Below are 9,880 nucleotides of genomic sequence, written 5' to 3'. Positions count from 1 at the left end.
CCTTGAGATCCCATCTGTGTTGCTGTGTGACTCCATGTTTCACTCCTATTTATTGCCGATTAGAATTCCATTGTATGGATACACTACAGTTTGGTTATCCATTGCCCTGTTGGTGGACATTGGGGTTGCTTTTAGTTTTTGGCTTTTACAGATAAAATTGCTATGGACATTTATGTACAAGTTTCTCTTTGGGTGTGTGCCTTCATTTACCTTAGGGAGTAAAATGGCTGGATCATATGGGAGATATATGTGTAACTTTTTAAAAAATATATATATTTTACAGAGAGGAAGGGAGAGGGATAGAGAGTTAGAAACATCGATGAGAGAGAAACATCGATCAGCCGCCTCCTGCACACTCCCCACTGGGTATGTGCCCGCAACCAAGGTACATGCCCTTGACCAGAATCGAACCTGGGACCCTTGAGTCCGCAGGCCGACGCTCTATCCACTGAGCCAAACCAGTTAGGGCAATATATGTGTAACTTTTTAAGAAACTGCCAAACTGTTTTTAAAAGATGTGCATTCTCACCAGCAGTGTATAAATTGCTCCACGTCCTCACCAACACTGAGACTCATTTCTAGCCATTCTAATAGGTAGATAGTGGTATCTTATTGTGGTTTTAATTTCCCTGATAACTAGTGATATTGAGCAATTTTTTTGTGTTTTAATTTACTACATGTGTACTAGTATCTTCTTTGGTGAATTGTATGTTCATATTCTTTGCTCATTTTTGAAAGGGGTTATTAATTTTCTTTTTATTACTGAGTTTTGAGAGTTCTTTATATATTTTGGATACAATTTTTATCAGATACATGGTTTCTAAATGTTTTCTTCCAGTTTGTGGTGTGTCTTTTATTCTCTCAATAGAGACTTTTGAAGAGCAGAAGTTTTAGCCCTGGCTGGGTGGCTCAGTTGGTTGGAGCTTCGTCCCATACATCAAAAGGCGTGGGTTCAATTCCGAGTCAGGGCACATACCTAGGTTGCAACTGATTGATGTTTCTCTCTGTGTCTCCATTCCCCTCTCTCTAAAAAAATCAATGAACATGTCTTTGGGGGAGGATTAAAACTTTTTGAAAAAGAGCAGAAGTTTCAAATTCAGATGAAATCTAGTTTATCAGTTTGTTCTTTTAAGGATCATGCTTTTGGTATTGAATCTAAGAAATCTTTGTCTAACCCAAAGTCACAAATATTTCTTCCTATTTTTTCTTCTAGAAAGAAGACAAAACTACAGTTACAGGTTTTACATTTAGACCCGTGGTCCATTTTGAGCTGATATTTGCATATGGTACAGGGTATAGATAAATGTTTATTTTTCCTCATATGGCTAGCCAGTTGCTACTACAGCATTTGTTAAAAAGACTCCTATGGCTGGTGTAGCTCAGTTGGTTGGAGCGTCGTCCCACACACCGAAAAGTTGCTGTTTTGATTCCCAGTTAGGGCACGGTTCGATCCCCCCGTTACAGTGCATTGGGGAGGCAACTGATCCATGTGTCTCTCTCACATTGATGTTTCTCTCTCTCTCTCTCTTCCTCTCTCGCCAAAGGAAAAATCAATTAGAAAATAAAAGACTCCCTTTTCTCCACTGGACTGACTTTGAAGCTACAGCTCAATTTGGGAAGAACTGATAGCTTAAGAATGTTGAGCCGAAACCGGTTTGGCTCAGTGGATAGAGCGTCGGCCTGCGGACTGAAGGGTCCCAGTTTCGATTCCGGTCAAGGGCATAATAAAAGACTCCCTTTTCTCCACTGGACTGACTTTGAAGCTACAGCTCAATTTGGGAAGAACTGATAGCTTAAGAATGTTGAGTGATCCAACCCATACAGACACAAAAATTTTCTATTTTTTTTTTAGGTTCTCTTTAATTTTTTTCAGCAGTGTTTTATTGTTTTATGTGTAGAAGTCTTATGCATCTTTTGTCTGATTTATCCTTCAACATTTCATTTTTTACTTAATTATAAATGGCATTGTTCTTTTCCATTTTCAGTTGTTCATTGCTAGTCTATAGGAATACAGTTGTTTTGTATATTGATCATGATCCTGGAAACCTGTTAAACTCACTCATTAGCTCTAGTAGCTTTTTTGTAGATCCCATTAATTTTTTTGCAGAGATGAACATGTCATCTGCAAATAGAGATCGTTTTATCTCTTCCTTTCCAATCACAGTGCTTTTTCTTTTCTCCTTGCTTATCGCCCTGGCTGGGATACTAAATGGAAGTGGAGAGAGCAGACATCCTTCCCTGGTTCCTGATCGTAGACAGAGAGCATTCAGTCTCACCAGTCGGGAGGTTTTGTTGTAAACACCCTTTATCAAGCGGAGGAAGTTCCCTTCTATTTCTAGTTTGCTGAGAATTCTTATCAGAATGAATGTTGGATTTTGTCATGTGCTTTTCCTGTGTCTACTGAGAGTATCGTATTGTTTTTCTTTTAGTTTGTTAATATGGTGAATTCTGTTGATTGAATTGTGAATGTTCAATCAACCCTGAAATTCTTGGGCTAAAACTTCACTTGGTTCTGATGTCTTATCTTGTTTGCATATTGTTGGATTCCATTTAACAAACGTCTATTTAAAATTTTATTTACGTCATGAGAGGTTTTGGTCTGCATTTTTCTCCTGTAATGTTGTGTCTGATTTTTGTGTCAGAAAAATGCTGGTCTCATAGGATGACGTGGGAATGCTTTCTTTCTTTCCAATTCGGTGAAAGTGTTTATGTGGAATTGCTACTAGTTCTTCCTTGACTGTCTGATGGAATTACCCAGGGCAGCCATCTAGGCCTGGGGTTGTCTTCCTGGGAAGGTTTTTAACTGAGTTTGCTGATGGTCCTCTGCTGCTTACTTGAGGAAACTCCACGTCTCCCTGAGTGCAGCACGCTTCTATCTGGTTCTCCATCTTGCAAACTGTAGCTGCCTGGGTATCCCCGATTCTCAGCATCCCCAGCTCAGCAAGTCCACCAGGCCCCCCTCCCTGCCCTGGGCCTGGAAACTCTCCCAGGCACAGCTGGGGCACTCACCTCCTCTGTTCCCTTCTCTCGGGCTTCCTGGCTCTTTGTCGCCTGGTGTCCAGCATCTTGAATACCCTCGTTTCACATATTTTGTCTGTTCTTTGGCAGGAAAGTAAATCCGATCCCTGCCACTCCATCTTGGCTGGAAGTAGGAGTGTTCCTGAACGCCGCAGTGATGCATTTGTCTGAGAGCTCTGAGGCAAAACGTACCTTTTCTTTGTCTTTTGTGGGCAGGTTGCATGAACTCAGCCTGTCTCCTAGGAGTTCGCTGTCACCCTGGGAGGCCAAGAGGCCAGATGTTAGGGATTGGCCACAGATGGCCTCACCCGCAGCGCAGCTGGGCTCAGGCCAGTGGCTCCCCAGTGCCAGCACATGCTCTCCGTCAAATTAAGTATCTCCATCCATTTGCTTGATGTGAATCTTAAATGTAAGCAGTGGGCCTGCTTTACAGTGAATTATTCATCAGGAAATGGACCGAGCCTCCCAGGAGATCAATACTTGGGTTCTGAGTTTTTATTTTCCTAAAAGGATCGCTAATTGCTGGCAAGCAGGGGCAGCGAGGAACCACTGAGTGATCCTGGGAGAGGCTTTGAGCAGCAGCCCGTGGCCAGCTAGGGTTTGGGGTGACTGTGCCCGTGGAACTGTGGGGCACCAGGGGCAGGTGGTGTGCGTAGTGGGGCGCATTTCTGGCGAGATAACCACATCTTCCACTGTTGGGGGCTGTCGGGGTCAGGATGGCTGGGCCCTGCTGACACAGCTCAGCAGCGGATGGGTGACAGTGGGAGGGACAGTCATGGGGACCTGCCCGCAGGTTCAGGTGGGCCCGCTGGACCTGCCAGGTGAATCAGGGAGCGGGGAGCCCCATGGCCAGGGGAGGGCCTGGGCTCACCGTTGGTGGAGATGGGCCTTTGTGAGGCCCTTTGGCCTTGGCTGGAGGCCTCGCCTTGTCTGTGTGGGAGGATGGCCAGTAGCGGGCAAGTAGCTCCAGCGTCCACTGCAGCCTGCACGTCACGGGTGAAGACAGAGCCACGGGTTTCCCAGAGGGGCACCCAGTCCTGTGAAAGCCAGGGGAGGACCAGGATCCTCCCCGCCCCCCGCAGAGGTGTTATCAAGTTATCAGTAGCCTTGCTCCCCCTTTTTATTACAAAATGTGTGCGCATTCCTTTTAGAAACTTGAGAAAGTACAGATTGGCCAAAGGAAGACAATAAAACGCTTTGGTATTCCAACCACTCAGACAGAATCCCTGGATATTTGCTTTATCACACAGCATTTCAGACATGTGTGGACCCCACTGTTATATCATCTGGCACCATCTCCTCCTTCATGAAATGAGCATCTGTCCATCTGCGCTCCGGCCGTTGTAACAGGAGGCCCCACTCTCCATTGGGTGCATGTCCCCGAGTCAGTGTGACCCAGCCCCATGGCCACACACTTGGTTTCTCCCAGATTTCACTCTGTGAATCCTGCAGGTCTTGTATCTGCTCGACCTGTACCTGGGGATCCCCATTCTCAGATGTGGGTGTGCTGGACCACTCCTCCCAGGCGGAGATGGGTCAGGGATGCTCATGTGGCCTGAGCCCAGCCATCAGAACCCTCCTGGGAAAGAGGTGCCCGCTGTTCCTGAAGCATGCCAACCGTGGGGGCACCTCTGGGCCACCGTGGAGGGAGGAACAGACCCTGAGTGTGAGGGGACAGGGCCTGGTGACTTAGCAGGGCCCGAATCCGAGTCCCCGTTGTGTCGCTGTGGCAGCTGTCAAGGGCACTTGCTTGTGTCTGAGCCGGCAGGAGACACACCCAGGGTGGACCTGGGTTTGCAGTTGGAAGCATGGGGACACAGGTAAGTGGTACCAGGAGTGGGGTGTTGCATATGGCAGCGCCAGAGGGGGCCGGCAAGGGGGGCTCCTTGGCCCCAGGCAGGGCAGCCCCGCCAGGCCGTGGCAGAGTGCGCCTCCTGCCTCGTCGCTGGGCCTTGGACTGGGCCCAGGGGCTTACCAAGGAATGTTCTCTTGGCCATTTCCCGGAGCCTCGCACTCCTATCGGCCCAGCTCTGCTCAGGCGCTTGCGGGGGGAGAGAACACGGCCACGAGGGAGAAGCCCCTTCAGGGGGCGGCGGGGGTCCCAGCTGACGGGCGGGAGGCTGTGCCCCTCAGGGTGGGAAAGCAGGTGCTCTTCCCCAAAGCAAGGCCAGGGCAGGAAGCCTGAGCCCAGAATGAGGCCGGACCCACCCCTTGGACAGCCTCCTCCCCCAGCTCCCTCACTGTTACCCCTTGTGGGCCGCCCTCTAGAGGGGACAGCAAGAATGGGGCCTCCCCTCCCTTCCCAGCCTGTGGCCCCCATCTCTGGGCCGAAGGACATGGGCAGGGCCTCAGGCAGAGTCTCGGCCAGAGGTCAAATGCCATTTTCTCTTTTTGGTAATGCCCCCATCCCCTACTGAGTCAATGCAGTCAAACCACAGGAACCCCAAGTTCTACAAACAAAAGGCTGTGAAGCTCCAGCCCTGGGTGGCCTTGGACCCCTGCCCCCAGTGTGAGAAGTGGACAGCTAACTTTGCACATGGCCCCTGAGAGGATGAGGCAGAAATGTTGGGGGCCCCTCCTCTAACCATCCAGCTGGGCTATTGGCAGCTTCTGGCCGGGCTGTGGCCCCGACCCCTTCCTGGCAACGCTGGGCCTGAGTTGCTCCATCTTGACCGCCCTTGGGGTCGCAGGTCACCAGGGCCAGCCCTGTGTTAGTGGGGGCTCAGCCTTCCTTCGTGTGGCAACAGGGGCTGCCCTGGGCAGTCACTGCACTGTGGCCTGGTGAAACCTGGAGCCGGGAGGAAGACAGCGTGGGCCTGGGGAGCACGGACCATGGATGGAGACACTAAGCTGCTGGGTTGGAGGGAGGCAGGGGACGGTGGCCTCCTGCACTCGGTGGTGCCTTTATGAAAAGGAGTCCGAGGTCCTAGTGGGACTAGGATGACCTCAGGAAAAATACAGCCTTGTGATGTGCTCTGGACAGGAAGACCTAGTAAAATAGAAATACGTTCTCCAGCGTGGCAGGAGAGGCGGAGGGAAGGCAGCTGCCGGTGGCGGGGCCAGGCCGGCACGTGGGTTTTCTCCTTAGTGCTGTTCCGACTTTTACGCCCATGTGCTGGTGTGGCTTTGACAAACTAAAAGCACAGTAAAAGCAAACACCACAGAAGGCCCACCGCCAGGAGCTGTGCTCAGCCCGAGACCCAGCCCAGGGTCCCCGGGCCCAGTGAGCCTCCGTCCTGTCCTCCACTGGTGCGCAGGCTGCGGCTCGTCAGCAGACCCTTTGTGGCCAGATAAGGGTCAGTGGCTCCCATGGGACGTGGTGGGAACACAGAGCAGCGCGTGAGGTGTGGGTTGGGCAGGGCCCAGCCCCCCATGGGACCCCCTTCCTCCTGTGAGTTGGACCTGGACGTGGAAGGTTCGAGCTCCCTCCAGCCTCCAGTCCCCACTGTCCCCAGCGCCGGGGCCCTGAGTGGGCGCTGGCGGTGCCAAAGTCAGCAGCAGGGCCCGGAAGGCAAGCGCGCCGGCCTTATCTGTGACTGTTTTCCTGGAGGCTCGCTGCGCCCCGGGCGGCTGGAAACTCTCGCCCCGGCCGATACTGGACATTCCCAGACATGTTTGGGCCCCTGGCCCCTGGCATCCTGGTGGGCGGTGCTGGGAAGAGGGCCCAGCTCCGGCTCCCACAGGCCCGGCTCTGTCACCACGGCTGCCATTGGTCACCGCTCTGTTTTTGTGGGCAGCACAGCCAGGGGCTCCGTTCCCACCCTGCGCCCCGGCCGCCCGGCTGGCCTGAGGAGCCCTGTGCATGGGCCACCGCTGCCTGGACAGGCAGGGAACGGCTCTGAGGAGGGAGCAGCTGGCTGGGAGCTCCGCGGGCCTCGGCAGTGGGGTTGGCCGGCCCCAGCGCCCAGGCAGCTGGGCAGTTGGCAGAGGCTGGGCAGTGCTCTGCAGCTGCTTCCCCTCCCTGGATTCCTTGGATGGAGAGAATAAGCTGCTGGGTTGGAGGGAGGCAGGGGACGGTGGCCTCCTGCACTCGGTGGTGCCTTTATGAAAAGGAGTCTGAGGTCCTAGTGGGACTAGGATGACCTCAGGGAAAATACAGCCTTGTGATGTGCTCTGGACAGGAAGACCTTGTAAAATAGAAATAGAAATACGTTCTCTTCCAAAGAGCAGTTCAGCCGCTTGCCGGGGCTGGTCTGTGCCCCACTTCCCAGGACCAGCCTTCATCCTCATCCCTACGTGGCCGGCAGCGGCCACCCAGCCCAGGCCAGTCTGTGGACAGTCGTCCTGTGACGTCAGCAGGGCTGTGGGTGTGGTCGAGGGACCGAGGGTGCTGCAGACATGCTGCCACCGTCCATCCGGGCAGGCTGTCTCCCTACGGGGCGGGTGTGGTCACCGGGGTGTTTCTAGCCCGGTAGCCCTATTCCTGAAGGTTTGAATCTCTGAGGGCGGGGGCACCCAGGGCTTAAAAGGCCACCATTCCTGCCAGTCCCTGCCCTTGGAGCTGGTGCTTTCTATGGTCCCGTTTGTGGGTCACTGGCAGGAAACCTGGGGGGTCCCGGCCAGGGGCTGGGGGCTGCCCTGCCCCATGGCTCTAGGCAGGCATGTTGGGGCTGGGCTGCAGGGGGGAGACAGAAAGTAGCCTGGGGCTCAGGGAAGGGGTCCCGGGCGAGCAGAGAGTCCCCAAGCAGAGGTCAGCTGGGGAGCCTCCCGCGGGTCGGTCCCGACTCCAGATCGACTCTGCGTTTCCTGCTGCACCGAACGAGCCAGAGCCAGCAGCTCAGACAGTCCCCTGGGCTGACAAGGAGGTGTGGGCAGGCGGCTCCTCTGGCCGCTCCAGGCAGAACCACTTCCCTGCCTCCTCCAGCTGCTGAGGCTGCGGTGTTCCTTGGCTCGTGCCCCCTCCTCCATCTCACAGCTGCCACCTGGGCGAGTCCTCGGCTCGGCTCAGGTCACTGTCCTCTCCCGCCTCCCCCCTCCTCCACGCTCAGCACCTCCATCATCGCGGACAGGCTCCGTCAAGGGCTGCTGATGGCAGCCTGCACTCCCCTTTGCCGTGGAACCTAACAGGCTCACAGCTTCCAGGAATTGGGACGTGGCTGTCTTGGGGCCGCTATTCTGCTGACGACCTTCATCAGGGCTCTGCCCTGGGACTGCCTGGGACCCAGGAGTGCCGGCCTTGGGACCTGGCAGAGGACACTGGCCATCAGGAGGGGCTGAGACCTCACCCGTGGGCCCCAGGGTGCTGGGCAAAAGGAGGGGCCTTAACAAGAGCGCAGGGGGCTGCACCTGCGCCCCTGGGAGGAGGTCCTCTCCACCCTGCATCAGATCACCCGAGTACTTGTCAATGATGCGGGCGACGCTTAGTGTCGGGGTGGAGCACAGCTTCTCAAAGGTAGCGTGCGCGTCTCCTGGGCTCCATGCGGATCTGACGCAGGGACAGGCTGCCGGGAGGCGGCGTTTCTAAGCAGCTACCAGTGGTGCAGGTGATGTTGCAGGAAACCTCGCTGTGAGCAGGACGGGGTGGAGCAGGGGAGGTAGCAGGTGCGCCCAGAAAGGTCGGTAGTCAGAACCAGGGACAGCCTCCACGTGGTCCAGAGCGTGTCTGAGACTTGGCGTCAAGCCCAGCTGGTCGCTCTGAGCCTGCACATCCGACATCAGCAGTTCTGCTCTGGGTGCCTCTCCTGAAGCTGGGACAAGGACGCGCTCCACGGCCGTGCCACTGGCAGTAGCTGGACCTTGGAAACAGCCTCACAACAGAGAAATGAAACACTGGTGGCAGAACCCTCCCCACTGCCACCACCCCCTCCCCACTGCCACCCGTCCTCCCAGGCCAAGCCACCTCTGCTCTGTCCTTGCACCCCCCCCCCTGCCCCCCGCCATCCTGGGTACAACAGCTGGAGAGGCCCCTTCCCAGGGCTGCTACTTCCCAGGAGAACCTGCCTCCTCACCTGCCAACCCTTTCGACCTCGCACCCCCACTCCGGCCTCACTCTCACCCGCCTGCTGAGCACCTGCTGGGAGAACCTGCCTCCTCACCTGCCAACCCTTTCGACCTTGAACCCCCACTCCGGCCTCACTCCCGCTGGCCAGGCACCTGCCACACCTGGTAATCCTCCTTCAGCTGCCTGCTCACATGTGGACTCACAGGTGCTCTTACAGCACAGGCCCCAGCCCGGCCCACCCGGCACCCCTGGCTGTCTCACCCGGCTCCATCTTTCTCCAAACGCTTTCCTCCAACAACCTGTCTGCTCACTCATTGTCTGTCTCCGGCCCCTGAAGTCCTCCGGGCGGGAACTTGGACGACTTGGCTCGTTGCGGCCAGCATCCTGCGGAGCGTTATCCAGAAGCCCAGAGCACCGCCTGGACGCTGCGTGTTCCAGCAGAGCCGATGACGAAACATGATGCTGATGGGATGTGGCACCGGCCCCGACCGTTATGTGGATGCCAACCTTGGCATGGAGAGAAGGCCACACACCCGTGGCTCATGGAGACACACGTGTGCAAAGGAAACAGCGAGGGGCTGGCAGGTCATCGTGGGGCCACAGAACACGTGCCCAGCAAGAGGGGACAGGAGAAAGGGACCATGAGACAACGAGGCAGGGACCCGAGGCTGGCCTGTGTGAGCAACTGGGCTCCTGCGGTTAAAGGTGAGAAGGCAGCGTAAGGGATGGAACAGGCAGCACTGCCCACTGGGGACAGCAAGTGCCCAGACAGGAGAGACGCAGGGGTCACCGCGATGGCCCCAAGGCCCTGATAGGTCAGGTCCATCTGCACCGCCTCACAGTCTCTGAAGTACAAGGAGAGCCAGGCCTACTCCCCCACCCCGTCCTCATGGGAGGGAGGGCTCCATCTCCTCCTCCTGC

This window comes from Myotis brandtii, unplaced genomic scaffold, assembly GCF_000412655.1.
Source record: "Myotis brandtii unplaced genomic scaffold, ASM41265v1 scaffold577, whole genome shotgun sequence".
In the NCBI taxonomy this organism is placed as follows: domain Eukaryota; kingdom Metazoa; phylum Chordata; class Mammalia; order Chiroptera; family Vespertilionidae; genus Myotis; species Myotis brandtii.
This window is presented reverse-complemented; position numbering follows the sequence as displayed.